This window comes from Hoplias malabaricus, chromosome X2 (assembly GCF_029633855.1).
Source record: "Hoplias malabaricus isolate fHopMal1 chromosome X2, fHopMal1.hap1, whole genome shotgun sequence".
In the NCBI taxonomy this organism is placed as follows: Eukaryota; Metazoa; Chordata; class Actinopteri; order Characiformes; family Erythrinidae; genus Hoplias; species Hoplias malabaricus.
In genome coordinates, this window is record NC_089819.1 from 24,474,920 (window position 1) to 24,486,954 (window position 12,035).

The following is a 12,035-nucleotide window of genomic DNA, read 5'->3' on the forward strand; positions in this document are numbered from 1 at the left end:
TAACCTGTAAATCAACTTGGAGGTTCAACGCCTGTCTCCATGATCACTATTCGCAAAAGTTGGGAGGGCAACAAAAACAGGCCAAGGCTGCTGCCCATTCAAAAGCAGTTGAAACGCAAAGATGCAAAAACAAATCGGAAAAAAAGGTCTGATTTTGCACTGAAGTTATGAGGCTTGTGATTCCAACAGAAAATTAAAGCTTGCAGCCACCTAGCACTTCGCAAACTATACTTAACCCACTTCTTCTTCTACTTTCGGCTGCTCCCTCCCATCAGGGGTTGCCACAGTAGATCAACCACGAGCCGCACCGTTGATCTGGCACAGTTTTTACACCAGATGCCCTTCCTGACCCAACCCTCCATATTCATCTGGGCTTTGGGACTGGCGCTACAACGCAATACATTCCAGTGGCTAGGTACACACACTCACACCTATGAACAATCTTCGCCAATCCGCCTACCAACAGTGTTTTTGGACTGTGGAAGGAAACCGGATCACCCAGAGGAAACCCACACGGACACAGGGAAAACACACCACACTCCTCACAGACAGTCACCCGGAGAAAACCCACGAGCACACAGGGATAACACACCACACTCCTCACAGACAGTCACCCGGAGGAAACCCACGCAGACACAGGAAGAACACACCACACTCCTCACAGACAGTCACCCGGAGGAAACCCACGCAGACACAGGGAGAACACACCACACGCCTCACAGACAGTCACCCGGAGGAAACCCACGCAGACACAGGGAGAACACACCACACTCCTCACAGACAGTCACCCGGAGGAAACCCACGCAGACACAGGGAGAACACACCACACTCCTCACAGACAGTCACCCGGAGGAAACCCACGCAGACACATGGAGAACACACCACACTCCTCACAGACAGTCACCCAGAGGAAACCCACGCAGACACAGGGAGAACACACCACACTCCTCACATACAGTCACCCGGAGGAAACCCACGCAGACACAAACCCACAACCTCCAGGTCCCTAGAGCTGTGTGACTGCGACACTAACCTGCTGCACCTCGTCAGTAATGCAACTGTTAAACATAATTACAAAATGAATAATAATAATAAAATCCAACCCAGAATTATTAGTTAAATTATCAACATCAGCAGTGCAGCGTCTGCTGGAGATGGAGCATATGGCACTCAGCGTGGTGTGAATACATCCCTGGGGAATGATCCACTGAGCAAACTCAGTTTAAAAAACTGTGAAAACGGTTTGTGGCATATGTGTGTGTGTGTGTGTGTGTGTGTGTGTGTGGATCTTGATTTAAAGAGACAATTTCTTCACATTCAGACCCTCAATGAAACAGAAAAGATTGATGTTTAAAATAAAGTAATAAAAAAAGAGCATAGATGACTTAAAACTCCCTGAGGAGAGGTTTCCTGTGTGAGGACTGAGCAAAGCAAAGAGCGGTCATTTCCAGTTGAATATCAAGGTCTGCGGGGGGCAGCTGTGGGGAGGGGGGGGTATAAGAGCGGGGGACTCACATGTCAGAGGTGAGCCACTGTTGGAGGAAAGACGAGAAAAAAAAAGCCCTAATTCAGAAGAGTCCTCAATGAAAACAAAGCAGGGCACTTACCCTGGGCTCTCATATGGTAATCATGCCCCCATTAGGGGCACAATGCACAGAAGCTGCCACTGTGGTCATAAAAGTAATCTACAAGGGGCACTAAATCACGGCCCTTTTGTCCAACCCTGAGCAAGCCCTGATTTTAATTTTATTTGTTGTTTTATGATACATTTCCCAGAGCAGTACGGTGTTTTCAAGAAAGAATTATAAATATTAAAGCTGCCAAACTCTTTACAATAATAATTCCTATTAATCCCATCACATTGTGATCAATCGTAACTACAGTTGTAGCCATGAGAGACACAACGAGCCTCTTCAGAGTGGATTTATCACTGTCAATAATTCAGTAACATCGTTCTTATCCAACAAACTGGAGCTATTTCCTTATACAACAGCACAAGCTGGTCATTTAGGAACTGTTCTTTTGTTTTCCTTCACATTTACAGTTGTAGATGTGTGTTTGGGGGGTCTTTTCTAACAGGTTCCAACAAAACTGTTGCTCTACGTACTTTGTTGCAGTCCCTGCCTTGGAGCCCATGGGGTAGATGCCAAATAGTGATCCGGATTCTAATTTGCAACATTTCCATTAGCCCGTCTGTTAGCCGCAGAGATCTCATGGCTCCCACTGCTCTCTTCCAACACACACATTAGAAACAGCTCAGAGCACAGTGGTTGTGTTACATTCTAACAAAATAAAAGAGCAGGATCCAGTGTCTTCATTGTGGCACAACAGCAAAAATAACTTCTTTTAGTAAACGGCATGTTAAAACACGTGCCACAAAAAAGACCCTTTACGGCGGTTACAGGGATAAAACACAGTTAAAGCAGCAATATGTGGAATTTTTAATCTTTAAAAATCATTGTAAAGCTTACATGAGCTGTAGTAAGGAGAAGAGCGCCTCTACCATTACTAATCCAGGCTGAGCACTCCAGAAACTGCACTATGTAACTTTTGAATGATGGTAGGTAACCACATCCTGCTCCCTCCCCTTGATTTCAGGACTGCGCTTACGTTACTCTCTGCATTAATGAGGATATTAAAAGAAATATGAGTAGTAAGAGATAGAGTTCAGAGTCGTAGAGAAGCACAGACCTATCGGCCAGTCGAGTCACCATGTCACCATCAGGACCACCCAATGTTGTGCTGTGGAACGCGGGGCTGTGTTCTCAGGAGTGATGACCCAGGCTCAATCCAATGAGACCAGTGATCATCATAAAAAAAAGGTGCACTTTTATTTATAAATCATAAAAACAGCCTCCCGATGGGGATTTCCTCTTAAGCCGTAATGAAAACAATGGCCTCCATTGTTTTGAAATGATGCTCTGCTCCGCCACATGGGACACAATTCTTACAGAAATAGAACAATTCTTACAAAAGATCCTGAAAGAAAACAAATAACGCTGAGATGTGTTGGACTTCCCCTTGAGAACATATACTTCTCAAGCGGGGAGTGTGTGGGAAGACTGGGATAATGATAATGGATAATGTGATATGATTGCAGTGCTCACCACATGCAGAGCAGGGCACCAGGCGAGACGTCTATTCATAACATCAGCTGGGTTTTTCACAGAAACATCCGTTTGCTGGAAGTCTGGTCATTACTGTGTAGGTCAAAGAGCCAAACACACGTCAAAATAAAATGTGACCTTGCTTAAAGGAACACTAGGTCGTTTTTTAACCTTAATATTACAGCTTCAAAATCATTGTGATGCTCCACCGAGCTGTAACAGGAAGAACAGAGCTTCTGTATTTACTAATCTGGGCTCAGCACTGCAGAAACTGCACTGTGTAACTTTTAGAGGAGGGTAGGAAACCTTCAGTTCCCATGTTTCACAGCTTCACATTAAGCAAGGCCCTCGATCAGCAGCTCCAGAGTAACCAGTTACATCTCACGCTTTTCTGGAGCGAGCACATACACGGTCCACACTGAGTGCAGCTTTAAGCAGCAATTTAAACTCATTAAAGGTGGTGTCTACAACTTTTAAACAACGAGTGGAAGCCCTTCAAGTCTGAAAACAACAGGTGACAGAAAAGCTTCAGTCAAATCTTCACTGTGGGTGAATTTCTTGAAGCCTCCACCTCTGGTTTTTCCACCACGGAAGCATCCTCTTTCTTTTTTTAACAGATCTGGAAACAAGATTAATTCTAGACCATGCGTCTGGGTCCACAGCACGCTGACTCATCTCCGATTTCCGCCAGCAAATGCATTTTTGGAAATAAACGCTATATAAAATGCATTGTGGCATTTTCAGGATTGTCCAGTGGTGTCAAAGACTCTTTTATAGAGGGAGCTCCTCTTCGGACATGACTCTTTATTCTTTATATCCTTGTTATGAACATTTCATTCGTTGATTCGGTTTCCATAAACTCTTTGTCCTGATCAGGGTCACGGTGGGTCCAGGGCGTACCTGCAATCATTGGGCACAAGGCTGGAACACACTCTGTACATGTGATGGCACACACACACACACACACACACACTGTGAGAGGGCGCAGAGAGAACACACTAAATTCTTCACAGGCCTGAGGTTTAGATTAAACTCAGGAGCCTAGGACTCTGAAGACGAGTGACCGTGTCATTTCCTGTCGCCCCAATGTGCCACCTCTAAACATTTCATGTACTTTTAAAAACATTAGTTTTTCTCTTCTCACAGGTGGTTACAGGAGAGCTGTGATGAAGCATGTAACAAGCAAAAAAAACTAGTCACTGAGGCAGAAAACGCCAAAAGAAGAGTCCTGTTGTTTTTCAGACGTTTACAATTATCCTGCAGTTTCTTTCTACAGTAAACCTACCATCTGCGTCTTTCTCCAAGCAGCTGGAAAGTGACTGGCCGTGAGCGTGGGCGTGACAGCGTGGTCATTAATTTATTTACGCAGAGCAGGAAAAAGTTACTTAGGAAAGTGCATAGTGATGGTATTCAGAATTTCCAAAAAACACAATCACTGTGTAAACAAGGTGCTGAGGTAAATATGGGAAGAAAGAATAGCATTGAGACACTGAGTACAGAAGTGCAAAGCTCCTACAGAGAAACTGACCCATGCAGCCGTGTCTGATCACAGGGTCTGAGCTCCTGTGACTTCTGAGGCTACAGTTACATTTAGTAACTGAAAGTTGATTCCCATTCACCTGATTCATGATCATTTCTGTCCAATCAGTTACTAAAAATGGTTTTACCCAAATATTTCCCCCTCCCACTGCTTTTTCCTGATGGAGCTCAGAACCAAAGCAGTGATCAATAAATTCGTCTCACTTGCTATTATCAGGCTACTTAATATTGAGGTTATTTCTGGCTGAATGAAACAACAACTGTCCTTTTAATACTACACTACAGCTACCAGAACATGACAAAAGAGCAAGAGAATGTTTGAATTTTGAAATATAATAATGTCACTCGGGGCGGCACAGTGGCACAGCAGGTTAGTGTCGCAGTCACAGCTCCAGGGACCTGGAGGTTGTGGGTTCGAGTCCCACCCCGGGTGACTGTCTGTGAGGAGTGTGGTGTGTTCTCCCTGTGTCTGCGTGGGTTTCCTCCAGGTGGCTGTCTGTGAGGAGTGTGGTGTGTTCTCTCTGTGTCTGCATGGGTTTCCTCCGGGTGACTGTCTGTGAGGAGTGTGGTGTGTTCTCCCTGTGTTTGTGTGGGTTTCCTCCGGCTGACTGTCTGTGAGGAGTGTGGTGTGTTCTCCCTGTGTCTGTGTGGGTTTCCTCCGGGTGACTGTCTGTGAGGAGTGTGGTGTGTTCTTCCTGTGTCTGCGTGGGTTTCCTCCGGGTGACTGTCTGTGAGGAGTGTGGTGTGTTCCTTGTGCCCAATGATTCCAGGTAGGCTCTGGACCCACCGTGACCCTGAATTGGATAAGGGTTACAGATAATGAATGAATGAATTAACTATGTTACTCAAAATAACGCTTTTTTTGTTTGTTTTGTGGATTTTCTTTCCAGTATTTACAGAATTAAAGCCCCGTTAACTGTTGTTCCTCCTGCTAATTTCACAGACCTGAGAAGTCTTTGAAGGTTGGATTTGGTCAGCTCTGGAGCATTATGGTGCTTTTCCTCTGCATGACCCCTACTCAGCTCAGCTCTACTCAGCTTTTTTGCATTTTGTACCTGACGCCTTGAACTGGGTACATTTTTAAGTACCTGCCCAGCTTGCAGTGCCAAGCGAGCTGAGTAGGGAGTAAACTGAGGTGTTAACCTTGCAGAGTGCTGATTGGCCAGAGAGACCTGTCAGTCATGACGACATTAGCCATCACATTTGTTTGTATCTGACGCACGCATGCCGTGGTCTTTTGAAGAGGTTCAAACACCCCTTGGACAGTGAATTTGAATCACTTTATTGGCCACTGCACTCACACACAGAGTGTGTTATATGCATTTAACCCAATTTGTGCAGTGAAACACATTTAAACACACACCAATGAACACTAGGGGGCAGTGATCACACACATGCCTAGAGCAGTGGCCACGGCGCCCGGGGAGCAGTTGGGGGTTAAGTGCTTTGCTCAAGGGCACTTCAGTCATGACCTGCCGGCTCTGGGAATCGAACTGGCCACCTTCCGGCTACACGCCTAGTTCTTTAACCACCAGGCCATGGCTGCCCAACAACAAGAAAGGAAAAACTCTAAATGGTACGTCTGCCGTTGCTATGGTTTTCGTAGCCTGCTGTTCCTCTCATTTCAGTAGGGAGCTGTGGTACTGGAAAAAGTACCAGGATTCAAGAAGCCAGTAGAGCTGAGTAGGTACCATGCAGGGGATGAGCCCCATTAGTGTAGCACACCACTCCGACTCATCCCAAAGGTATTAGGTGAACCTTCATCAATTCAAAGAACACCACCTTCACGACCCCAGAGCTCAGTGATAGGTGGCTTTACACCGCTCTAGATGACATTTGGCACGGAGCACGCGACCCACGTGCCATCACCCCAGAGTATCCCATCTGACTGGTGAATGCTTTTCTATGGAGATAATCTAAAACAAGCTGTGCCGTGGTGGGATGCCTGAATTCGTTCAATTTAAGGGACGTCTACAAACCTTCTGCCTTAGAGTGTGGCCGGACGCATTGGGAATGTTGGAAAGCTGTTTGCAAATATTTAAATGGAGAATGAGACTGTCAAGATAAAATAAAGTTTACAGAAGTCTGTTTACTGTAAGATTCTGGTTTGGACGTAAGAGGTTTGGCCTGTAGCTCTCCATACGCTGTAAAAACCTGGCTACAGAGCTACAAATCTTGTACAGTTTACAGGGTTTATATACACGAGACAGACAGAGACAGAGAGAGAACACAGAGGCCAAAAAGCTAACTCTCCAAGTAGCAAGATGTTCATCATCTCCTCCTACAAACCATTATAGAGATGTGACAGAGGGCTGTTGCTAGTATCCCCTTATTACTGTCATACGAATCACATCTGCATTAAACTTGAATACAGCATGTTCCTTCAACACCTCTTGTGAAATCCAGGGTTTTAAACGACAGAGGGTCCTTCTAAACTACCAGGAAAACTTTACACCACGTGTTGGAACATTTCTGTAAGGAATTGATGGCCTTTGTCTGGATTGAAGGGATTGGTGCCTTGGGTTTATGACGTCAGAAAACCTGGCTGGCACAGAAATGATCAGTCACTGTGCTGAGTCATCCATAAAGACCAATGCTTTTAGCTTGAAATGTAAGTTAAAGCAACACTAAGTCGTTTTTTTACTTTAAAACAACAGCTTCAAAATCATTGTGATGCTTCACTGAGCTATAATAAGGAGAACAGAGCCTCTGTGGCTGCTACTTTGAGCTCAGCACTGCCGAAACTGCACTATGTAATTTTTGGAGGAGGGTAGGAATCAGCCCGGCCCTGCCCCTTGATTTTAGAACAGTGCTGTAAAAGTGAATCACACTTCAGAGCCGTGGAGTAAAATGTAGTGTTGCTTTAAATACTAATAAATATGAATTTTTCAAGCTATTTTTTACAAGAACAGAATTGTTGATAGATAGCTTTTTCATGGAAGTGACGAGAAGTAAACATATGTTTAACTGCTCAGAAGAGAAAGTACAAAGCCTGGGCACATCCCGTCATAATAAAAAATTAAGACGTGGGAACGAATTAGTAACGCGTACGAACGAATTAATATAGCGTATGAGTGACTTAATAAGGAGCACCAGCTTGCTGTTGCCTCCTATTTATGCCTGGTTCTCTGTAGTTTTGTGGATCAGTAAGCTGTTTCTACCAGACCTGAGTGAGTGGAGTGTGGAGGAAAACACAAAGGCAGCGGCACAGTCAAAAGTAACAGTTCCAATCAGAGAGTCTTTGCTTTATTTCAAACACAAAAGCCAAAGGTTAAAGTTGAAATCCGCTCAGAGCTGAGAGAGAAGCGACCGAAGACTCACCTGTGTGTTTCTGTCCACGTAGTGTCCACTGAGCCCAAACAAACCGAGACAGAGGTGGTCTCCGAGGAACGCCGTTAATCCACTCACAGAAGTGAGGGCGAAGGGGTTTTGAGCCAAACGCCGTGTTTTTCTTTTTTTCTGAAAGTTCCTTTAAGTCACAGGGCAGTCATTTCTCTTCTCAGACTCTTCTCTCCATTCCCGCAGAGTCTCTTTCTCTTCTCCGGTCTTCTCTCTGTAAACATACCCTACTCTTCCACAAAGAGCCCAACTTCTCTCTTCAGTGAGAGGATGCAGAAGCGGAGCTCCAGCTCACTCTCTCTCACACACACACACACGTTTACACACAGTGTGTGCCATTTGGTGGCCAGTGGAGGGAGGAGCTCGTCTGCTCCAATGACGTCACTGCCCTGTTCCAATCAGAAGCGAGCCTGGATGTAAACTCGACATAAGCCCGTGAAATGACAGTAAACAGCCATTTAGTGACGTCTCAACAAAGACATGTATATATGATTTATCCTCTCCTAATAACACTTAGTATCTCATATTTAAGACGTAGTATCTCATACTAACACATGCTAAATCATAGCAGGATCTAAATTAAATTAGTATCTCATATTAACACCTTTTTTTTCAAACGGGGCTTCTCATATTAGCACTTAGTATCTCATTATAACTTTTAAATTCATATTTAACACTGAGTATCTCATAATAAAACCTAGTATACCATATTTAAGATATAGGATCTCATTATCACTTTATAATTCATATTTAAGACATGGGTTCTCATTAACACTTATTATCTCATATTTAATAGTAACAAAATCAGACTTAGCATGTCATAATAACACTGTTTTCGTAAATCATATTTAATATTTGATATTATATTTAACATTTAGTATCTTGTATTATCAGTATCTCATATTTAACATAGTATTGTATCATTAACACTTACTTTTTCATAGTTAACACCTGCTTATTTTACACTGTGTATCTTATATTTAAAATGTAGTAGCACTTTGCATCTCATATCTAAGATGTAGTACACGTGAGGCGTGTTCCTTCTGAAATGTGACCTTGTGCAGCTACCACCTCTGGCCTTTTGGAAAGGGCTGATTATATTTCGTAACAGTTCTGTGAATATTTGATTGCACTCAGCCACATAAACATGAGTTTAGTCAGGAGCTGATGTTGGACGATTAGTTCTGAATGACAGGTATTTTTAATCGAGTTCTATCACTCCACTGAACACTGCGCCATTGAACCGCAGCCCACTGCTGGGTGGTGGTAATACCCCTCTGTCCCACATGAGGCACTTGGTGCTATGACCTTAGGCTCATGTGTAACTGCTCCAGAGCTTCCCATTTCAACTTTTGCTTTATTACAAAGATGATTCAAACAGTGTGTGCACACCTGAACATCTGTGTCTACAGTCAGTGAACCATAAAGTAGATAATTATGAGGGGTTTCTCCATACATTTCAACGGATAGTGTGTGGGTAAATAAAATGAACACAAGCACAAGGCTTTAATTGTGATGGAGAATACAGTCCTTGACATGTTTCACTCTTGTACACATTAAACATTGGAAAAGCATTTCCCTGGGAATCCCCTGCATCTCGATCTGCCTGGACATGATGGAGCTGAGTGAAAGGTACATTTGAAAACACAGAACACCCGCCATTCATGAACTTGATATGTTCAAGCTCAGAATATTCACTGTAGATGTGATAGGGAATCACTGGAACTGGTTCCATTGGCTACTGCAGTATTAGAAGTTAATATTAGAAGTTTAATACCAGTGATAAAATTCCAAAACCATCCACAAATGTCTGCACATGGCTTAGTCTTGAAAAACCCTCAGGGAACATTTCGCAGCCAATCACAGACCACACGGATTAGACAGGGTCCTAGGTGCTTGTACATCTTTTGTCAGTGCAGGGCTGAGGCTTTATACGGATACTATCACTATCTATATCTATATGAGACTTAAAGTTTTTCACTGAGACTCATTTATCTCTAAAAAAGGATAATACAGTATGTTACCAGATGAGAAAGAATTAGAAGTCATTCCGAGAGTCTTCTCTCACTGATAAGGGTCCCGTATTCTTTCATTCATTCAGTCATTCATTGATTGTCTAAATCCCACATGTCTTCTAATAATAAATAATAAAAGTTAAAGGGTCAGTATCTTGGCGGCACGGTGGTGCTGCAGGTTAGTGGTACAGTCACACAGCTCCAGGGACCTGGAGGTTGTGGGTTTGAGTCCCGCTCCGGGTGACTGTCTGTGAGGAGCGTGGTGTGTTCTCTCTGTGTCTGCGTGGGTTTCCTCCGGGTGACTGTCTGTGAGGAGTGTGGTGTGTCCTCCCTGTGTCTGCGTGGGTTTCCTCCAGGTGACTGTCTGTGAGGAGTGTGGTGTGTCCTCCCTGTGTCTGTGTGGGTTTCCTCCGGGTGACTGTCTGTGAGGAGTGTGGTGTGTTCTTCCTGTGTCTGTGTGGGATTCCTTCGGGTGACTGTCTGTGAGGAGTGTGGTGTGTTTTCCCTGTGTCCGCGTGGGTTTCCTCCAGGTGACTGTCTGTGAGGAGTGTGGTGTGTCCTCCCTGTGTCTGCGTGGGTTTCCTCTGGGTGACTGTCTGTGAGGAGTGTGGTGTGTTTTCCCTGTGTCTGCGTGGGTTTCCTCCAGGTGACTGTCTGTGAGGAGTGTGGTGTGTCCTCCCTGTGTCTGTGTGGGTTTCCTCCGGGTGACTGTCTGTGAGGAGTGTGGTGTGTTCTTCCTGTGTCTGTGTGGGATTCCTTCGGGTGACTGTCTGTGAGGAGTGTGGTGTGTTCTTCCTGTGTCTGTGTGGGTTTCCTCCGGGTGACTGTCTGTGAGGAGTGTGGTGTGTCCTCCCTGTGTCTGCGTGGGTTTCCTTCGGGTGACTGTCTGTGAGGAGTGTGGTGTGTTCTTCCTGTGTCTGTGTGGGATTCCTCCAGGTGACTGTCTGTGAGGAGTGTGGTGTGTCCTCCCTGTGTCTGCGTGGGTTTCCTCTGGGTGACTGTCTGTGAGGAGTGTGGTGTGTTCTCTCTGTCTGCGTGGGTTTCAGATTAGCCATAACATTAAAACAGTCCATCAGCTCCACTGACTCTTCAGAAGCACTATGTAGTTCTAATGTTACAGACTGTAGTCCGTGTGTCCACCTTGTAGATGTAAAGTCAGAGACAGTAGCTCGTCCTCACGGTGCAGAAAATGATCCACTGCACAATGATCCACAATGACCTGCTCTGTAGTGGTCTTCTGGGTCCCTGAAAATTTAAGGTGAGGTTGAAAGTGAGCTAAAAAAAAAACCCTTGTGGAGTAACAGATGGACGAGAGTGTGTAATTGTAGAACTGCAAAGCGCATTAGTGGAGCTGAGAAATGGATTGTAGAAACACAGGGGTCATATTAATGCTTGGGCTGCTCTGTATATGAACGGCAGTTCTGCTATCATTTTTCTGCTTATTTTTCATTCATGCAATAAATAGAAGTGTGAGTCATCTGTGAACACTGTGCTCATCCTTTGGCTTAGCGCAGAGGTAAACTTCACACTTCTTTGTGTTTCCATTTCACTTGGATGCAGACGTGTATCTGTGAGCCATCTGCTGAGCAGATGTCGAGCGGGTCATGTTCGACCTGTCAGAACAGCGCGGGAATAAAAATTGAAAGAACTCCTCCTGTTCTTATGAGGGATTCTGAGAAATCTCCGGAGCCAGGAACCAGGTGATGTTCTGTAATCTGCAGAGGACCTTAACTGGGCCTGGTACAGAACCTCTCCATCTGGCCACAGCCTCTGATTGGGTAGGCATCTGTCATGGTCATCAATCTGTGGACATTTCTTCTGAAACCAAATGTATTAACAGGGTATTAATAGGCTACACTGACAGCCCCTATTCACGTAACACTGGAACACTGCTGTGAAGATTTGATTGCATTCAGACACAAACATTAGTGAGGTTAGGACTTTCCCAGAGGTGCTAGATGGAGCTCTATCACTCTCTCGGTGCAGGTTTGCTCCATAGACATATGCTAAGAATTTTTATACCGCCCCCTAGCCC

At 44.7% G+C, this 12,035-nt stretch overlaps 1 protein-coding gene across 1 annotated transcript in view; it reads right to left on the minus strand.

Moving 5' to 3' along the window:
• Positions 1-8,264, minus strand: part of LOC136676492 (PDZ domain-containing protein 2-like) — a 124,604-nt gene extending 116,340 nt beyond the window's left edge. The window contains exon 1 of the mRNA XM_066653564.1: positions 7,968-8,264. The gene's annotated coding sequence lies outside the window, so the exon portion shown is untranslated. The remainder of the gene's footprint in view (positions 1-7,967) is intronic.
• Between the last annotated feature and the right edge of the window lie 3,771 nt (positions 8,265-12,035).